The 19,639-nt window shown below is 46.4% G+C and overlaps 1 pseudogene; it reads left to right on the forward strand.

Annotated features, from left to right (window-relative positions):
- The first annotated feature begins 47 nt into the window (after positions 1 to 47).
- On the forward strand, positions 48 to 19,081 carry LOC143172033 (cell cycle checkpoint protein RAD1-like; annotated as a pseudogene).
- The last annotated feature ends 558 nt before the right edge of the window (positions 19,082 to 19,639 follow it).

Here is a 19,639-nt window from a genome sequence, read left to right on the forward strand (position 1 = left end):
CTTCTGGCCCTCTCCAGAACCGCTGTGCGCTTGGCAGGGTGTCCACTATGCTGCTTTCCGTGGAGCCGCCTGCCAACAGTGAGCCGTATGTGCTGGTCGCTGGTCTGGACAACACCTGACACCTCTCCAGCCTCCTCAGAGCCATCCACTTCCAGGACCACACCACCTGCTTCACCACGGCCAACGGCCTCAGGGTGACGGTGGAGGACACCAAATGCATCTAGACTAATGCCTTCATCCAGGTGGGGGCTGCGCCCCCCGTGCGGGCCGCAGGCCCTGGGCCAGGCTGCTGCTGGTGGGGCAGCCTGTCCCCGGCGTTAGCGATGAGGAGGGGCTGGTACCGCTATTAGAGATCTTAGAAAGGTCCCAATTACGTGACAGAGGAGGTGTACAGCAAGTTTACCAGCGGAGATGAGGAAAGTTAGGTGAAATCATGGCATAGCTGCGGGAACTGGTGTGAGGGAAGTGCTCTGATGAGGCTGTGGTCACTTATGAGATGTCTGTGCTATTGAAAGGCTGAACTCAGTGCCTGGTTTGTTCATGCACGCCTGCTTGCATGATGAACTTGTACCCTCGTTTAATGTGTTGGCACCTGCTAAGCTCATTGCTCCATCTGACCATACTGTTCTTAGATGTATGAGCAGATTCATAAAGTATCTATCTTCAAGTATTTTTATTATGTTTCGTTCCAAAGCCAAAAAAGGTGAATTTAAGTCAACTTGGAAAGAGTACAAATTCACAGACACATACACAGCGTATCAGCTGGGCTAAGCTAAGAGCTTCCAACCACAGGGCAGGAGTGTGCGATTCATTGCAAGACTGGAGCGGTGGTCTGCCTCTTTTGCTCTCTGATTCTGCCTGTGCTGAACGTTATCCACAAAGGGTGCTTGAAAGGTTACGCATAGACAGAGGATCTCAACTACACTGAACTGTCCATACAGGCAGCTTTAAATAGCAATCTAAATTATTTCTTCTTAACTTGCATTTAATATAAGATCAAAAGGAGCCTTGTTCGCTTTCTGCTACCTTTTTCCTAGCTGTGACTGCTGGCTTTGCTTCATTTTAAATTTTTAAGGTGCACTTTTAATTTTTTCTTCTTTTAACAATGGTTTACTTTCTGGGTGTTTTTTTGTTTGTTTATTTTTATTTAATGCATATCCAACTTCTAAATGCTTTGTTCATAAGAACAGGCATTGTGCTGGTTCCTGTTTTTGAAAGCACGTATGATACCGGGGATGTAAACGGAAGGGGCGAGGAATATTTTATGGTAGTAACTCAAACCCAAATTTACCTTTCTTCTGTCCTTTAGAGTCTGTGTCTTTGCTATCTGTGAAACTGCAGTCTGAGCTGTGCGTGAAAGGGGAGAAGCCTGAGTCTCCCTGTTCCTGCATCTCCCTTTGCTTTCTCCTGTTCCTTGCTAAACAGTCCTTCCTTATGTTTGTGCTGTATTTGTTTGGTTAGCTTAAGCTGTCTCATGAAGTAAAAAATGGAAAGTGGGGGACCTGGGCATGACATAGATGGTATAGAATAAGGGGTGGATACTGTCCTGGTTTCGGCTGGGACAGAGTTAATTTTCTTCCTAGTAGCTGGTACAGTGCTGTGTTTTGGATTTAGGATGAGAATAATGTTGATAACACACGAATGTTTTAGTTGTTGCTAAGCAGTGCTTACACTAGTCAAGGACTTTTCAGCTTCTCTACCGACTGAGAAGGCTGGAGGTGCACAAGAAGCTGAGAGGGGGGCACAGCCAGGACAGCTGACCCAAACTGGCCAAAGGGATAATCCATACCATATGATGTCATGCTCAGTATATGAACTGGAGGGATTTAGCCACGGGAGGGGTGACCGCTGCTCGGGAACTGGCTGGGCATCAGTCGGCGGGTGGTGAGCAATTGCATTGTGCATCACTTATTTTGTATATTCTTTTATCATTATTATTAGGATTATTTTCCCTTTCTTTTCTGTCCTATTAAACTGTCTTTATCTCAAAACCACGAATTTTAGGGTTTTTTTTTCCCGATTCTCTCCCCCATCCCACTGGGGGGGCGGGGGGAGTGAGCGAATGGCTGTGTGGTGTTTAGCTGCCTGCCGGGTTAAACCACAACAGTCCTTTTGGCACCCAACATGGGGCACGAAGGGTTGAGATAATGACAGATCTGACCAGAGCGTGTTAAGGCAAATTTGTTGTAAGCATTCATCATATTGGTTTAATAGTCGCTGGTCACAATGTTGATTAATTTAGTCACAAAGTTGTCGTGCTTGCTCTCAAAGTTGTGTTATGTAACACCTTACTTGCTGTATATGTTCCCTGTTGTGCTGTCTATCACCTCTGGGAGCTGGATCAAGGATATCATTTTGCTGCATTGTGTAACACTACTGGTTTATGATGGGATAAAATTTTTGGTCGTGAGACTAATTTTTGTATTTGTACTTCTGTATTTGTACTCAGTACTGCCATCGTCTCCGTACCTCGGGAGTCACCTTTCGGAAACTATTAATAATTACACCTTTTACCTTTTCTCCTCGGGGAACCAATCTATGGGGGAGATGGCGGGGACCCTTTCCCCCACTCCTTCACCTTCCCTTTCTCCTTCAGGCCAGTTACAACAGCTCTTGAGAATTTTGAATATCCTTGGGATGTTCAAACCAGCTTGTTCCTATTGCTAAGTCTCCTGAATGTGGTTCAGGTCTTGTTTAAGGTTAAACAATTACTTAAGAATACCATCCAGAGATCAACCCCTGCAACAGGCATCTGTGGCTACTCAAACCCTGGCGACAGGCACTGGGGCTGAACCAGAGAACCAACCCGTGCCAGTATCAGTCGCCCCTATACACAAGAAGAAATACACAAGAAAATCAACTTGTTTAGTAAGGGATGAAGATGAACCAGAGCCATCACATGAACAGGAGCAGGAAGAGGCAGACGCCATAAATGAGATGGTAACCACCCGATCCCTATCCCTGAGTGAGCTGCGAGATATACAAAAAGATTTCAGCTGTCGTCCAGACGAGCACGTTGTCACCTGGCTGCTCCGATGCTGGGATAATGGGGCCAGTAGCCTGGAATTAGAGGGTAAAGAAGCCAAGCAGCTGGGATCCCTTTCCAGGGAAGGGGGCATTGACAAAGCGATTGGAAAAGGGGCACAAGCCCTCAGCCTCTGGAGGTGACTCCTGTCAGGGGTGAAGGAAAGGTATCCCTTCAAGGAAGATGTTATATGTCACCCAGGCAAGTGACAGGTATCCAGTACCTGAGGGAATTAGCCATGCTGGAGGTGTTTTATGATGACCTGAACAAAGAGCAGTTATCCAAAGATCCAGATGAAGTCAAGTGCACACGACCCATGTGGCGGAAGTTTGTACAGAGTGCACCATCATCATATGCCAACTCATTGGCGGTAATGACCTGGAAAGACGGAGAGGGACAAACGGTGGATGAACTGGCCAGCCAACTCCAGCAATATGAAGAAAGTCTCTCTTCCTCCCTATGGGCCTGCATCTCGTCTGTGGAGAAACTGCCGGACATGTTAGCCAAGAAACTGTCCCGGGAGTTCCAGCGATTCAAAGAGGATATGTCCTACTCCCCACCTGTATGGACCAGTATCTCAGCCATTAGGTCTAAGCGTCCCTCTGCTACAAGAGAGAGGATATAGTGGATACACACCACGGGCCACCCTCTGGTTCTACTTGCGTGACCATGGAGAGGACATGAGGAACTGGGATGGAAAACCTACCTCAGCCCTAGAGGCATGGGTATGTGAGTTGCAAGGAAAAACAATCACAGAAAGGGGTTCTCCCAGGAAAATTGCTGCTCCAGTTTCCAGCGGGCAGTTCCCCAGAGAGAGTAGAAGGGCTGATCTTACTCTTGATCTTAATGAAGAAACTTCTGACTCGTATGTACAAGAAATGAGAAACAAGTACTGTGACGAGGATTAGAGGGGCCCTGCCTCCAGCCAGGGGGAGGAAAGGGACAACCGGGTTTACTGGACTGTGTGGATTCGGTGGCCTGGCACATCAGACCCACAGGAGTATAAGGCCCTGGTAGACACCAGTGCACAGTGTACCCTAATGCCATCAAGCTATATAGGGGCAGAACCCATCTGTATTTCTGGGGTGACGGGGGGATCCCAACAGCTAACTGTATTGGAAGCCGAAGTGAGTCTAACTGGGAATGGGTGGCAGAAGCACCCCATTGTGACTGGCCCAGAGGCTCCGTGCATCCTTGGCATAGACTACCTCAGGAGAGGGTATTTCAAGGACCCAAAAGGGTACCGGTGGGCTTTTGGTATAGCTGCCTTGGAGACGGAGGAAATTAAACATCTGTCCACCTTGCCTGGTCTCTCGGAGGACCCCTCTGTTGTGGGGTTGCTGAGGGTCGAAGACCAACAGGTGCCAATCGCTACCACCACAGTGCACCGGCGGCAATATCGCACCAACCGAGACTCCCTGATTCCCATCCATGAGCTGATTCGTCGACTGGAGAGCCAAGGAGTGATCAGCAAGACTCGTTCACCCTTTAACAGTCCCATATGGCCAGTGCGGAAGTCTAATGGAGAGTGGAGACTAACAGTAGACTATCGTGGCCTGAACGAAAAGATGACAACGCTGAGTGCTGCCGTGCCGGACATGCTAGAACTTCAATATTGAACTGGAGTCAAAGGCAGCCAAGTGGTATGCCACAATTGATATCGCTAATGCGTTTTTCTCAATCCCTTTGGCAGCAGAGTGCAGGCCACAGTTTGCTTTCACTTGGAGGGGCGTCCAGTACACCTGGAACCGACTGCCCCAGGGGTGGAAACACAGCCCCACCATTTGCCATGGACTGATCCAGACTGCACTGGAACAGGGTGAGGCTCCAGAACACCTGCAATACATTGATGACATCATCGTGTGGGGCAACACAGCAGGAGAAGTTTTTGAAAAAGGGAAGGAAATAGTCCAAATCCTGCTGAAGGCTGGTTTTGCCATAAAACAAAGTAAGGTCAAGGGACCTGCACAGGAGATCCAGTTTTTAGGAATAAAATGGCAAGATGGACGTCGTCAGATCCCAATGGATGTGATCAACAAAATAACAGCCATGTCTCCACCAACTAGCAAAAAGGAAACACAAGCTGTCTTAGGCGTCGTGGGTTTTTGGAGAATGCATATTCCAAATTACAGTCTGATCGTAAGCATGTCTACCAAGTGACCCTGAAGAAGAACGATTTCAAATGGGGCCCTGAGCAACGACAAGCTTTTGAACAAATTAAAGAGGAGATAGTTCACGTAGTAGCCCTGGGGCCAGTCCGGGCAGGACAAGATGTAAAAAATGTGCTCTACACCGCAGCCGGGGAGAACGGCCCTACCTGGAGCCTCTGGCAGAAAGCACCAGGGGAGACTCGAGGTGGACCCCTAGGGTTTTGGAGTCGGGGATACAGAGGATCCGAGGACCGCTATACTCCAACTGAAGAAGAGATATTGGCAGCATATGAAGGGGTTCGAGCTGCTTCGGAAGTGATCGGCACTGAAGCACAGCTCCTCCTGGCACCCCGACTGCCGGTGCTAGGCTGGATGTTCAGAGGGAGGGTCCCCTGTACACATCATGCAACTGATGCTACGTGGAGGAAGTGGGTCGCACTGATGACACAACGGGCTCGAATAGGAAACCCCAGTCACCCAGGAATCCTGGAAGTGATCATGGATTGGCCAGAGGGCAAAGATTTTGGAATATCGCCAGAGGAGGAGGTGACGCGTGCTGAGGAGGCCCCAATGTATAATGAACTACCTGAAAATGAGGAGCAATATGCCCTGTTCACTGATGGGTCCTGTCGTATTGTGGGAAAGCATCGGAGGTGGAAAGCTGTGGGGGTGAAAAGCGGCACGGACTCCGGCAGACACAGCAACCAAAGACCTTTATTGCTCTTTGTTAGCATCTTTTATAGCAAGCAGAAGTGTACACGCGCTACCTGCAGCTTGCAGATAGGTTATAGCCTTGTGTTCACGCGCATCTATGCTCTAGCAGATTGGCCCGTTCTTCCTGATCATGCGAAATGCCTTCATGGTCTTTATCTTGTTTTTCTCCTTCCAGCTGCACATTCCTTTCTCCGTTATTTTCTGCTTAAGTGCCTTGTCATGCCAGGTGGTACAGTGTTTGCTCATTAAAATCAAACTCAGGAATGTCCGTTAGTGAGATTCCCATCCCCACATCTCCCCCTTTTTGTTTTACTAGAAACACTGCTGAAACAGATCTTTCAATCATTTTTCGCATACCTTGTAACAGACACGGCACACAAACCAGGATGCAAAGGAACATTACTAAGCATAGCCCTCCTAGCTTGGCTAGTCCTTTTAACCAACCACTTAGACCCCATTTCCCGAATAATTTATCCAACCAGTCCCAGGGGTCTTCCACTCTTAGCTTCTGTACTCCTTCCTTCAACATCTGAATGCTGCGGTGAATTGATTCCGAATGATCAGATAGGTTCATACAACACATTCCCTCCAACTCTTCACACCCATGGCCTTGCGCTAAAAGCAAAAAATCTATCGCTGCTCTATTTTGCAAAGTAGCATGTCGTATAGAATCTACATCCATTAGTAATCCCGTTAGTGCTTCAGAGGTTGCATTTGATTGTTTCGCTAGCCAACATCCTAATTTATTTAATGTGACCAAACTCTTTGCTGCTGCGACACCTGGAGCCAAGATTGCAACCGCAGCTATAGTGTTCCGGTTCCATAGGTCGACAGCATCATCACATTGTGAAGTGTAGGCATGTGCTCTGCGCTTACTGCGCGTCTTAGGGGTGCTCCTTCTGTGGTCTAGGATCATAGATGTGTTTGGCATTAGTAGAGTTAATCTTCCCAACGAACACGGCCCACCTTTAATATGAGAGGGAATGCCAGGCCAGGCTCAGGAAACATTGGCCCCTGAATAATTGAAACACAAACACCAATCCATTTTTATGGACCCTAATAGCTCGAGTTCCTGAGGTTCTATTGGCAAGTGATTAAGATGTGGTAGGCATCCATCCCAATTGTCAGTGGCGTGTCGTCCCCCCCTGCAGGCCTCCTTGAAAGGACTAATCAGGCCCAAGTCCCAATTATCTAAAGGAAGCCCCACTAGGCAGGTAGAAAAGGGGTTACCGGGGGAAGATATCGACAGGCAGATGGAATCCTGTCCTGTCTGATTGGCCAGAGTTACCCAAACATTTTCCTTCGGCTGTGAGGGTGCCCATAATGCAGCAACCGCACACAGTGATACTAGCCACAAGACACCCCCCCCATACTGGCGTCATGGTTTACGTTCTCTTTTTGTTCCGTTTCCACCCAAGTCGTTTGTCACACTGTCGTTTGGTGCTTTCCCAGTCCGTTTCCCACACAGTCCACAGCTGGGGGACACAATGTGATCTCCCACACACTAGCTGTAGATTCTGTGGTTCGGCGTTCCCGGTGGTATTCCCTTTACACCTTGTGCACCTTCCCGCCCGGAACTGAGAGTGACAATACCGGTTTCTTTTGCAATTATCACATTTGCACAAAGTCCATGCGTGATGTGTTGATCCGGGACACTGGAGGCAGGGAATTCCTGTCACCTCTCGATTATCCAGTTGACTGTTCTCTGCCGCCTGGTGTTCCCAGTCCACGGCTAATGGCAACCCACTTGGTCCCCTATATACCCCGGCACGGCCTGGCCCACTAGGTAGTTCCCCAAATATCGAATGAGATACTTTGTGTAAGTCCCAGTAATCTACTTCAAACCATTGATGCATCTGTGGGCTCCTTGGGCTCCTTGTCCAGATACGGTCGAACGCAGCGGGCGGGTATCCACCGGGGTCCACGATCTGTGGAAACACAAGCATATCCTCTCCCCCATGTTATAAGATCATAAGGGCCTTCCCATTGGCTATTTTCCAATGACTTGACCCACACCCGAGCCCTTTCTCCTGCTAGAGAAGCTGAGTTACAAGATGTAAAGTGTCTCGCTATTACCGTGTTAGGGCTGCCAACTGCTGTCCTGTCTTCCCTTATTGTAAGATGATTTAACACATATATTGCTTTATGGAGGCGGGCTTGCGGTGATTCCCCTAGCATTCCCCCTTTTTGTTTTTGTAGTAGCTGCTTGAGAGTGAGATGAGCCCGCTCAACGATACCCTGGCTCTGAGGGGAATAAGGGATACCAGTGATATGTCGAATGCCCCATTGTGCCAAAAAGGCCTGCGTCTTTGCGCTTATGTACCCGGGCCCATTGTCTGTTTTGATCTGGTGTGGAACCCCTAGAGCAGCAAAGGCCCCTTTCCAGTGCCGTAAAATATCTTTGCTTTTTTCTCCGGTCTCTGCGGTCGCCCATAGAGCTCTGGAGAACGTATCGATGGAAACATGCACATATTTTTGTTTGCCAAATTCTCCGATATGAGTAACATCGGATTGCCAAATCTGTAGGGCCTTTTCTCCTCGGGGATTTACCCCTGTTTGGGGTATGGGAACTAATTGCTGACAGTCAGGACACATTTGTACAATACTTCGTGCCGTGTCCCAAGTCAACCCAAATTGTCGACGCAGCATTCGGGCAGATTGATGGAAAAACTCGTGCGACAATCGGGCTTGTGTAGAAACGTCTAGTACAGGGATTGTCCATACGGGGGCAGCGAGACAATCAGCTCGCGCATTCCCTTCTGATATAAACCCCGGGAGAGAGGTATGACTCCTCACGTGGAGCACGTAATACGGGTTTACGTGGTGATTCAACAAGTCCCATACCTGTTTGAACATTAAAAACACTGGTTCGTTATCAACTTCTTTGAGCCAAGCCTTTTCCAAGCGCCTGACAACGTTGGCGACGTACTGAGAATCAGTAACCAAATTTAATGGCATCTCCCATTGGCGAAAGACCTGAATTACTGCGTATATTTCCACCAGCTGAGGACTTCCTACAACATGGTGAACTTGATGTTTCCATTCCCCTTTTTCGCACCACACTATAACTGCCTTACCTGTTCGTCCTGATCCATCGGTGAATAAGGTGGGTCCTTCGACAGGTACCTCCTTACTCAACGATTCAGGAATTATACTAATTTCCTCATTAAGGGAGAATAATTTGTGAGATGGATAGTGAATTAGAATTTGTCCCTTAAAGTTTTCCAGCGCTATCTGTAGTTCTAGGCTATTAGCCTCACACCAATTAAGGTGGTCTTTAGTCAGTGGGAGATAAATTGTTTTAAGATCTGTGCCCGTTAATTCCAAACATTGCGCGCGTCCCTTTCGCACAAGCATCGAAAACATTTCCACCCTTGTCACTATCGTTTTTGGTGCTTGATGCGGCAGGAATACCCATTCAATGATGGCTAAGGGGTCCTGGGTACCCTTGGTGTCCCATTGGCCCAAGAGGCCCACTGCTTGTCGGGACTGATTCAGGACATACAAGTTAATTCCCAATCCTTCAATTACACGTTGTGCTTGCCTTTCGGTAAGCGCCTGTGATATTTTTTGTAGCGCTTGTTTGGCCTCTGTCGTTAATTCTCGTGGAGATGTCAACTCAGGATTACCCTTTAACAACTTGAACAGTGGGTTTAACATGTCATTATCTATTCCCAGCAATGGGCGTACCCAATTGATAGTCCCTACTAGTTTTTGCAAGTCATTCAGTGTTTTAATGTTAGATTGCAAGGTTATGGGTTGGGGCTGTATCGTATGTTCTAAAATCTTCCACCCCAAGTACTTCCACGGGGCTTGCACTTGCACCTTTTCAGGAGCTATTTGCAAGCCGTATGTCTTTAACCCCTGCAACATATCTTTCATAACTGTGATGAGTTCCTTTGGGTCTCGTCCGGCGATTACAATATCGTCCATGTAGTGATAACAAATTAAGTCAGGATATTTGTTTCTTATGGGTGACAACGCACGCGCAACATACATTTGACATATTGTGGGACTGTTTTTCATGCCCTGGGGCAACACCGTCCAATGATATCGCAACCTAGGCCCTTGATGGTTTACAACTGGGAGAGAGAAGGCAAATCTGGGAGCATCTTCCGGCGCTAAGGGAATCATGAAAAAGCAGTCTTTCAAATCGATAATCACAATGTCCCATTGACGAGGTATCAATGTCGGTGAAGGCATACCTGGTTGCAATGTCCCCATATCCTGAATCATGGCATTTACTTGCCGTAAATCATGTAGAAGTCTCCATTTGCCACTTTTCTTTTTTATAACAAACACTGGGGTGTTCCAGGCGCTGGTGGTGGGAACCAGATGTCCTTGACTCACTTGCTCGTCCACTAACGTTCGCAACGCGTCGGCCTTTTCCTGTGATAGGGGCCACTGATCCACCCACACTGGCCGATCGGTGAGCCATGTGAGTCGAACGGTGGGCCGAGCGCCAGTGACCCCCTCTAAAAATGTTGATGCGAATTAGCAGTGCCAATCACTAGTCCCCAAGTGCTCAAGACATCTCGTCCCCACAGGTTTAACGGCGCAGGAACCACAAAAGGTCGAATAGTTGCAACCTGTCCTTCCGGGCTTACAATCTGTATTAAGTTGGCACTCTGCCTGGACGTCGACAGGCCTCCAATTCCCACTAGCCCCGTGTTGACCGGGATGGTTTCCCATGATCCAGGCCACTTCGCAGTACTGATGATAGTAACGTCTGCCCCTGTATCTATCATTCCCTTCACTACCAGTTGTTCCGGTTTGCTGCCTTTATTCTTTAGAGTGCAGGTCAAAGTGGGCTGAGTTCTTTGGACAAGCTGAGTCCAAAAAATATTTGGTTCACCTGTGGACCCAAATCCACCAGCTCCCCGGGAAATAGGATCCCGATTACGAACCATACTCTTAAAAGGAACTAGCTGTGCAATCCTACTTCCAGCTGGAATAAACACTGGAGGAGAGGGGGTCCATAGCAACGCTTGCAGCTGTCCCGTATAATCAGAGTCGATAACCCCAGGTAACACAAACAAACCCTGCATAGTAGCACTGGACCTCCCCACCAATAGGGCACTCAGCCCCTGGCCAAGGGGGCCTCTCACATTGAGGGGCACCCTGTGCACAGTCTGATCGTTTATAGAGAGATTGGTGGCTGTGGAGACATCCACTCCGGCACTGCCGATGGTTCTGGCCTTGAAGTGACCCAGGCCTGCTGAGACAGCGGTCTCATGGGGTTTTGGGGTTGGGGATTTTGGGGTGGCATTTGTGTCGGTGCGCGCCCCCACCTCGCGCTCGACTTCCCGTTTCCCGACGAGGGTCGACCGCGGAGATCGTATTTCGACCGGCATTGATTAACATAGTGCCTCCCCTTGTGGCAGCATGGGCAAATACCAGGGGGCTGCTGAATTCCTTCCGATCCTCCCTTCTGTACAGGATTCTCAGGACATTGCCGTTTAAAATGCCCCGAGTTTCCACAGCGGAAACACGCTTTGTTACCGGGATGCAAGGCAGCGGCTAAACAGGCTGCAAAAACCTCATTCTTATGTGTAATTGAACCCACACGATTGCACGCGTCAAGCATGTCTATTATGGTCGGATTTTGCAATGTCTGTAAGACTCTTTTACAGTCCTCATTGGCATTTTCTATAGCCAATTTCATAAGCAATGCCTCTTTGGCTTCAGGATTTTGTATTTGTTTTTGAATAGCTTCTTGGAGCTTGTCGATAAAATCCATATAAGGTTCGTTGGTCCCTTGCTTAATGCTAGTAAAGGATTTTACCGGTCGTCCTGTATCAGGGACCTTTATCATTGCTTGAAACGCAAGGTCTGCTGATTGTCTTAAAATTTCAGGCGCCAGCCGTGCCTGCAGTTGCGGCGTATTGATAGGGTCCTCCCCCATTAACTGAGCGAGTCCCGCGGCCCGTAGCGGGTCTCCCGCTCGCCGCTCCAAGTTCTGTAAAGCTGCACGATCACAGAGCTCTCGCCAGTGGGCTTGCCAGAGCACTCTTTGTGTAGGGGAAAATATTAAATCAGCTAACGCTTTGGTATCGAAAGGGGTTAACAAGTGTCCCTTCACAATATTTTGCAATAGGCTCTGTGTAAAAGGCGCTCCCAATCCACATTGCATGATGGTCCGCCTTAACTCCTTAACCAAATCCCATTGAAGGGGCTGCCAACTGTTAGGACCTTGTTCACTAATTATGACAGGGTATGCCACAGTAGAAAGGTCTCCTTCTGCCAAGGCTTGTTGTCGAACAGCCTGCCAGTGAGCAGCCGGATCATAGTTTAAGGGTTCATTGTTGTGGCTTGAGACCCCTCTGCTCTGTTGTTTAGGAGACTGTCCGAGATCACTTGATATCGTCAGGGCCGAAAGAGCCTCGGTCAGAAATTTTTCCCCTCCCTCAGGCTGATCTGTCCCACTCGGACCGGGCAAAGGTTCCGAGGGAGCCTGGTCTGGAGTGGCCAGAGTCAGTGGATCAGGAGCAGTGGCTGCCACCACAGCTTGATGGGCAGTACGATCACACTTCAATTATTTTAACGTATCTGAGACTAAGCGCCATGTAGTAAGGACCGTTTTTGCAGTCTCATCTCCCCCGGTAGCTGCATCCCACAACAAGTTCCCTGCTTTATCCCAAGTTTCCTTCTGAAAAGCAGTAGCCGAATCAGGGGGAATTCCCTTTCGTTTTAGCCATGAAAGCAATAGGCGGAGGGTATGGTCATCATACTTAACTCCACGCTTTTCTAACAGTTTCTTAATAATACATAGTATAGATTCCTCCTCCTTAGTTAGTTGCGATCCCATTTTAAGTTTCCCAGCTGCTCACCTCTGCTCCGACGAGGCGATGATTCAGAGTTCCGGCTCCAGCTCTTTCCTGAGACTGCTCTGTCTCCCGCTGGCTATGACTCGTTCAGCTGGCTCCCCACCGGTGCTCTGTTCCAGCATTTTCGCCCCACGTTGGGCGCCATTTGTGGGGGTGAAAAGCGGCACGGACTCCGGCAGACACAGCAACCAAAGGCCTTTATTGCTCTTTGTTAGCATCTTTTATAGCAAGCAGAAGTGTACACGCGCTACCTGCAGCTTGCAGATAGGTTATAGCCTTGTGTTCACGCGCATCTATGCTCTAGCAGATTGGCCCGTTCTTCCTGATCATGCGAAATGCCTTCATGGTCTTTATCTTGTTTTTCTCCTTCCAGCTGCACATTCCTTTCTCCATTGTTTTCTGCTTAAGTGCCTTGTCATGCCAGGTGGTACAGTGTTTGCTCATTAAAATCAAACTCAGGAATGTCCGTTAGTGAGATTCCCATCCCCACAGAAAGCTGCTGTATGGAGTCCTATGCGACAAGTTGTAGAAACTGCTGAAGGAGAAGGTGAATCGAGCCAATTTGCAGAAGTCAAGGCCATCCAGCTGGCTTTAGACATTGCTGACCGAGAAAAGGGGCCAGTGCTCTATCTCTATACTGACTCATGGATGGTGGCAAATGCCCTGTGGGGGTGGTTGCAGCAATGGAAGCGGAGCAACTGGCAGCGCAGAGGCAAACCCATCTGGGCTGCCGCATTGTGGCAAGATATTGCTGCCCGGGTGGAGAACCTGGTTGTAAAAGTCCGTCACGTAGATGCTCACATACCTAAGGGTCAGGCCACTGAAGAACATCAAAACAACCAGCAGGTGGATCAGGCTGCTAAGATTGAAGTGGCTCAGGTGGATCTGGACTGGCAACATAAGGGTGAGTTATTTATAGCTTGGTGGGCCCATGACACCTCAGGTCACCAAGGAAGAGAGGCAACATACAGATGGGCTCGTGATCGAGGGGTGGACTTGACCATGGACACTATTGCGCAGGTTATCCATGAATGTGAAACATGCGCTGCAATCAAGCAAGCCAAGCGGTTAAAGTCCCTCTGGTATGGAGGACGATGGTTGAAATATCAATATGGGGAGGCCTGGCAGATTGATTATATCACACTCCCACAAACCCGCCAAGGTAAGCGCCACGTGCTTACAATGGTGGAGGCAACCACCGGATGGCTGGAAACATATCCCGTGCCCCATGCCACTGCCCGGAACACTATCCTGGGCCTTGAGAAGCAAGTCCTATGGCGACATGGCACCCCAGAAAGAATTGAGTCAGACAACGGGACTCATTTCCGAAACAACCTCATAGACACCTGGGCCAAAGAACGTCATTGAGTGGGTATATCACATCCCCTATCATGCACCAGCCTCTGGGAAAATTGAATGATACAATGGACTGTTAAAGACTACGCTGAGAGCAATGGGTGGCGGGACGTTCAAACATTGGGATACGCATTTAGCAAAGGCCACCTGGTTAGTCAACACGAGGGGATCTGCCAATCGAGCAGGCCCTGCCCAGTCAGAACTTTTACGTACTGTAGATGGGAATAAAGTCCCTGTAGTGCACATAAAAAATATGCTGGGGAAAACAGTTTGGGTTATTCCTGCCTCGGGCAAAGGCAAACCCATCCGTGGGATTGCTTTTGCTCAAGGACCTGGGTGCACTTGGTGGATAATGCGGAAGGATGGGGAAGTCCGATGTGTACCTCAAGGGGATTTGATTTTGGGTGAGAATAGCCAATGATTTGAACTGTATGCTGTTAATTGCTACATAATATTATATGCCATATCAATGGTATTACAATAAGCATCACCCAAGTTAATGAAGAATAACTTCGATGAAACCAAGGAAAGCACAGTGATGATGGTACCAGAACTGACTTCAACATGAAACAATCCAACACCGCATACCATCTTTCCTGCCCTGAAGGACTGTTATGACAGATGGACCCCAAAGTCATCACTAAATGAACTCAACAAATATTTTATAGGGATGGCCCATAGACTAAGGGAATGATATCTGTGTGTATATATCAAAAGACAGGAAAAGGGATGGTGATTAATTGGAATATTATGGGAAGTGTGGGGACTTGGGCATGACGTAGATGGTATAGAATAAGGCGTGGATACTGTCCTGGTTTCGGCTGGGATAGAGTTAATTTTCTTCCTAGTAGCTGGTACAGTGCTGTGTTTTGGATTTAGGATGAGAGTAATGTTGATAACACACTGATGTTTTAGTTGTTGCTAAGTAGTGCTTACGCTAGTCAAGGACTTTTCAGCTTCTCATGCCCTGCCAGCGAGAAGCTGGGAGGGGGCACAGCCAGGACAGCTGACCCAAACTGGCCAAAGGGATAATCCATACCATATGATGTCATGCTCAGTATATGAACTGGAGGGATTTAGCCGCAGGAGGGGTGACCGCTGCTCGGGATCTGGCTGGGCATCGGTCGGCAGGCGGTGAGCAACGACATTGTGCATCACTTATTTTGTATATTCTTTTATCATTTTTATTATTATTATTATTTTCCCTTCCTTTTCTGTCCTATTAAACTGTCTTTATCTCAACCCACGAATTTTACTCTTTTTTTTTTCCCCCAATTCTTTCCCCCATCCCACTGTGCGGGGGGGGGAGTGAGGAAACAGCTGTGTGGTGTTTAGCTGAAATGTAAATAAGTACTGTTTCTTGAGAAGTGTGGCATTTACATTATATAGTTCCCTGAATGTTTCCAGCTCCAGAATTAGGCAGTATTAGGCTTTAACATTTGTAGCTTGTTTTTAAACTGTAAAAGACAAAAGTTTAGGTTTTCATGCTTATGCCACACTATGTTTAATCTGTGACCCGATTTTATTTTACTAGTTTTTGAGGATGAAGACCTGTTTTTCTTTAACGGATAGTGTGTTACATGTAGAAATTACTTTGTATTACACTGATCTCTGAAATTGAAAGCGCTGAATTTAAGGACATAAGTATAAGCTGTAAAATAATTGCAGAAACTCCCCTCTCTCCATCTTTTTCCTTTCTCTTTTAGGCAGAAATTTTTCAGGAATTTGCTGTTCAGGAGAAATTGGTGATCTTCTGAATCAACTTGTCTGTTCTTCTCAACTGCTTGACCATTTTTGGTACCAGTTCTTTGCCAGGTATGGTGCATATTTACCTTGACTGTGTATGTGTATCGTGTAATCACATAGTGAAACCCGTACATAGCAATAGCAAGATTTCCTGTCTTGGCAAAACTTCTGACTTCCTCACCTTAAGTCCTTCTAAGCATGTCAGCTATCGCTGTTAAGCAGGATCCATCCTGTTTACTTACGCTAATACAAGTGTGTGCTGTGATAACAGTCAATGGAGAGAAGAAAGGAGCTGATGGATGTGAGCCTAGCCAGTATGTCAGGGACTGCTGCAGCAGGAGAGGCTAAAAGAGGCTGACTCAGTTTGGAAGATGGAATAAAGGTATATGTCTGTGTGACATTATTGGGGTAACTGAGAAACAGAGGAGTCTTCCTGTGAAGATAATGTTTCCTGGATCTGTGTAAGGCACAAAAGAACCACTTGTTTTGGGAGAGAACCTTTTTGTTGCATGAAGTCCAATGAACAGCCTTATCTTGCACCCTTTCTCTGGTTTGGGGCTGAAAATCTCAAGCAGTTTCTATAATCTTGATAAGAAGACATGTCAAGTAATTTGTTCAGGCCTCTCTGGCAAGTCATGTGATATGTTTAAGCTGGAGTTCTGACGCTGAGGCCAGCGCTATCCCCCAGGACTGACACACGCCATGACTGCCTTTACTGTCGATCTGTTTTCAGTCCAGGGCCCAGATCATCCACATCACACAAATGCTAATTTGTTTCTGAGTGCTCTTCACTTAAGGGGAAAACCTGGGCGCAGCTGGCAGAATAGTTCCTCTGCAGCCCATTCAGGGTAGTCAGTATGGTTGTAGACAGCACCAAGGTTCCTTCTACTAGGGATGGTGCTTCACGCTGTCATGTGCTTTTAAATGGCCAGCAGAGCAGGCTGCACATACCCTCAGCATCAGGCTAAAAGATTACTGCTTGGGCAAGCTCGGGCACCTCTTATCAGAGCTGTCATTTTGAGCTGAAAAAGCACAAAAGCTGTCTCAAGAAATCTGTGGCTGAATTGGGTACCACTTTGTGCCATAAGCACACCATCTCTCCCCCTATGCACAATTCTCAGGTGAATAGAGCACTTCAGATTTTGTTTATCGTATGTGCGAATTACAAAAATCGAGTAGACTGTATTATTGCTGATGTTTGTAGTCTTTTTGGTGACAGAGGCGCGTGGGAAACTACCTTTACAATTATGTATACAAATATTGAATTACATGAACCCATTTATTTAAGAAAAACAAGTCTTAGCAAATTTTATTTCCTAGAAATTATTTTTTTTTAACTTTATGGTGGTTCAAAAAAATGTTTTCACAAGCAAAAATAACTACAAGTTAGCATAACTGTATGAGTGCTACAAGATGCACTGTGTACTCATGTGGAGTGATACCATGGCAATTTTCTCAGGCAGTTCTGCCATTGCAGCTATGCACTGAACTCCAGATTCCTCTGCTGCTTCTTTTGTGACTCTGACCTAAAGACCTAAATCAACTGTGCTAAACAGCACTGTGATTTTGGGAAACCAAACATTCAGATTATGATTACATAGCAAAAGGAGGATGTGACTGTAATGCAAGCTAAGCTGCATTAACTTCAGTTTGAGTTGCACAAGAAAGACAATGTGAGCCAGAGAGAGCCTCAGGACCATGGAAGATTTTCCAAGTCCACTAAACTATTTGTAGCATATCCAGCTTCATTGTCACAGCTAGTGTTACCTGTTTGGTACATGACATGAGTTGCATTTGAACTGGTGTCTACATACAGTTAATTTCATTTTGCTGCATAACCATTAACACTTCGAAGGGAGGTTACACTGAGCATGCAGGAGGCTACACTGAGCATGCTACATTAGTGTGTTGGAGGCTGGACAAAACATGCTAAATCAAATTGATCTGTGCCCCGTATGCCAGTAAAATCTGAATTTTCTGAAGTGATCAGATGTGCTAGCTAGCTCTCTGAAGAACGTATATTTCATTCTCTTTTTCAGGAACATCAACAGCCCTTAGGATGTGTTATCATGGTTATGGTTATCCTTTGATGCTGTTCTTGGAAGAAGGAGGAGTAGTGACAGTGTGCAGAATTAACACTCAAGAACCTGATGAGTTGTTAGACTTTGATTTCTGCAGTACAAATGTTGTTAATAAAATTATCCTGCAGTTGGAAGGGGCTATGAGAAGCATTTGCTGAACTGGATATGACCAGTGAAGTTCTGCAGATTACCATGCCTCCAGATAAACCCTACTTCAGGTACTGGAAACTATGCTTTCAACTCAAATGTTCATGCTTGGCCTTCCTGCTCTTCAGTGGGTAAGGACTGGAAGTTTTCAGGGTGAAGGGGGGGAAACTGTCTTAGAATATTGGTTTATTTCAGGAAGAATTGTAATGAATATAGCAAGTCACAATATGTAATCTAATTAGCATAGTAATGAATATATTGTCAACCTGGTAAATGTGACACTGATGTGGACAGTTTAGCATTTTTAATTAAATAAAGCAAAACAAACAGTAGTGTTTTGTGAAACAGCCATTGAGATATGCAAAACGACTGAGTCTGACGAGTTTTTACAGAGCTGCGATCGGGTTTTTTGAGATGATGCCTTTTGTCTTCCAGGTTATCCACTTTTGGAAATGCAGGAAGTGCACATCTGGACTACCCCAGGGACTCTGATTTGATGGAAGCATTCCACTGTAACCAGACACAGACAAACAGATTAGTAAGTCTGTGATCAATGCCCTCTGTGGCAGGTCATACATTCTTGCTGGAAAGTTTAAAAAACTGTTTTTGCATTACTGTGACATTTATTTCACTAGTACAGGAAAAAAAAATACTTCCCATCTGATAAAAGTCTGTCTGTGATCAAAAGCTAAGTGATAACAATGTTTGTCTGATGTTGTTACCAGGAAAAGATCAAATTAGCACGTTGCTTATTGTTTTTTAGTTATTCTATGGCTTTAATTGGGAGTAATGTTTCAGCTCCTCTCTGTACAATGTATTTTTTTCAGATGACTTTTTTTTCTCCCCTGCAGGTACAAGATTTCTTTGCTTAAACCATCTACAAAGGCACTGGCTTTATCTTGTAAAGTGTCCATTCGAACAGATACTCGAGGCTTTCTTTCACTGCAGTATATGATTAGGAATGAAGATGGACAGATCTATTTTGTGGAATGCTATTGTTGCCCTGATGAGGATATTACTGAAGCAGAACTGTAGGTGTATGTTTTGGCATCTGTATTATATTTATGGATATATAAAATGCTATATTTTTTTATAAAGCTGAATGAAAGCTGTAAAGATTGATAGACTTGATACTGTCTTTTTTTTTTTAACTCTGGAATCAGAAATACGAAGACTTCCTTTTTATTCCCTTGCAAACATTTCTTAGCCTTGACTCAAAAAACTGCAACTTAAAAAGCAAAAAGGGGAGTTGGTCTCCTATAACCACTGATTCCAGCACAGAAGTGGTGTTCGTGTAATACATTGCTGCCTTTTACAGTGTTCTCCAAGAATCTTTGTTTGTGTTTTGTTTTTTGTCTTTGGCTTGTTCTAAGCAATTACACAAGGGAAAATCTGAATACTAGCTGTATGTTAGACAGCCAGTTAACTTCCAATGACTTAAAAATAAAACTAAATTTGTCTTGAAAGAGGATGACATTTTTAAACTGATTTCTTAATAGCAGCAGGTGGTTTCTTTCTGGCAAATGCTGACATGTTTTGCTGGTGAAGCCACTAGGCTCCTCCTCATCTTGATTAATTCCTAATGTAACTCAG

This window comes from Aptenodytes patagonicus, chromosome W, assembly GCF_965638725.1.
Source record: "Aptenodytes patagonicus chromosome W, bAptPat1.pri.cur, whole genome shotgun sequence".
Taxonomy (NCBI): Eukaryota; Metazoa; Chordata; class Aves; order Sphenisciformes; family Spheniscidae; genus Aptenodytes; species Aptenodytes patagonicus.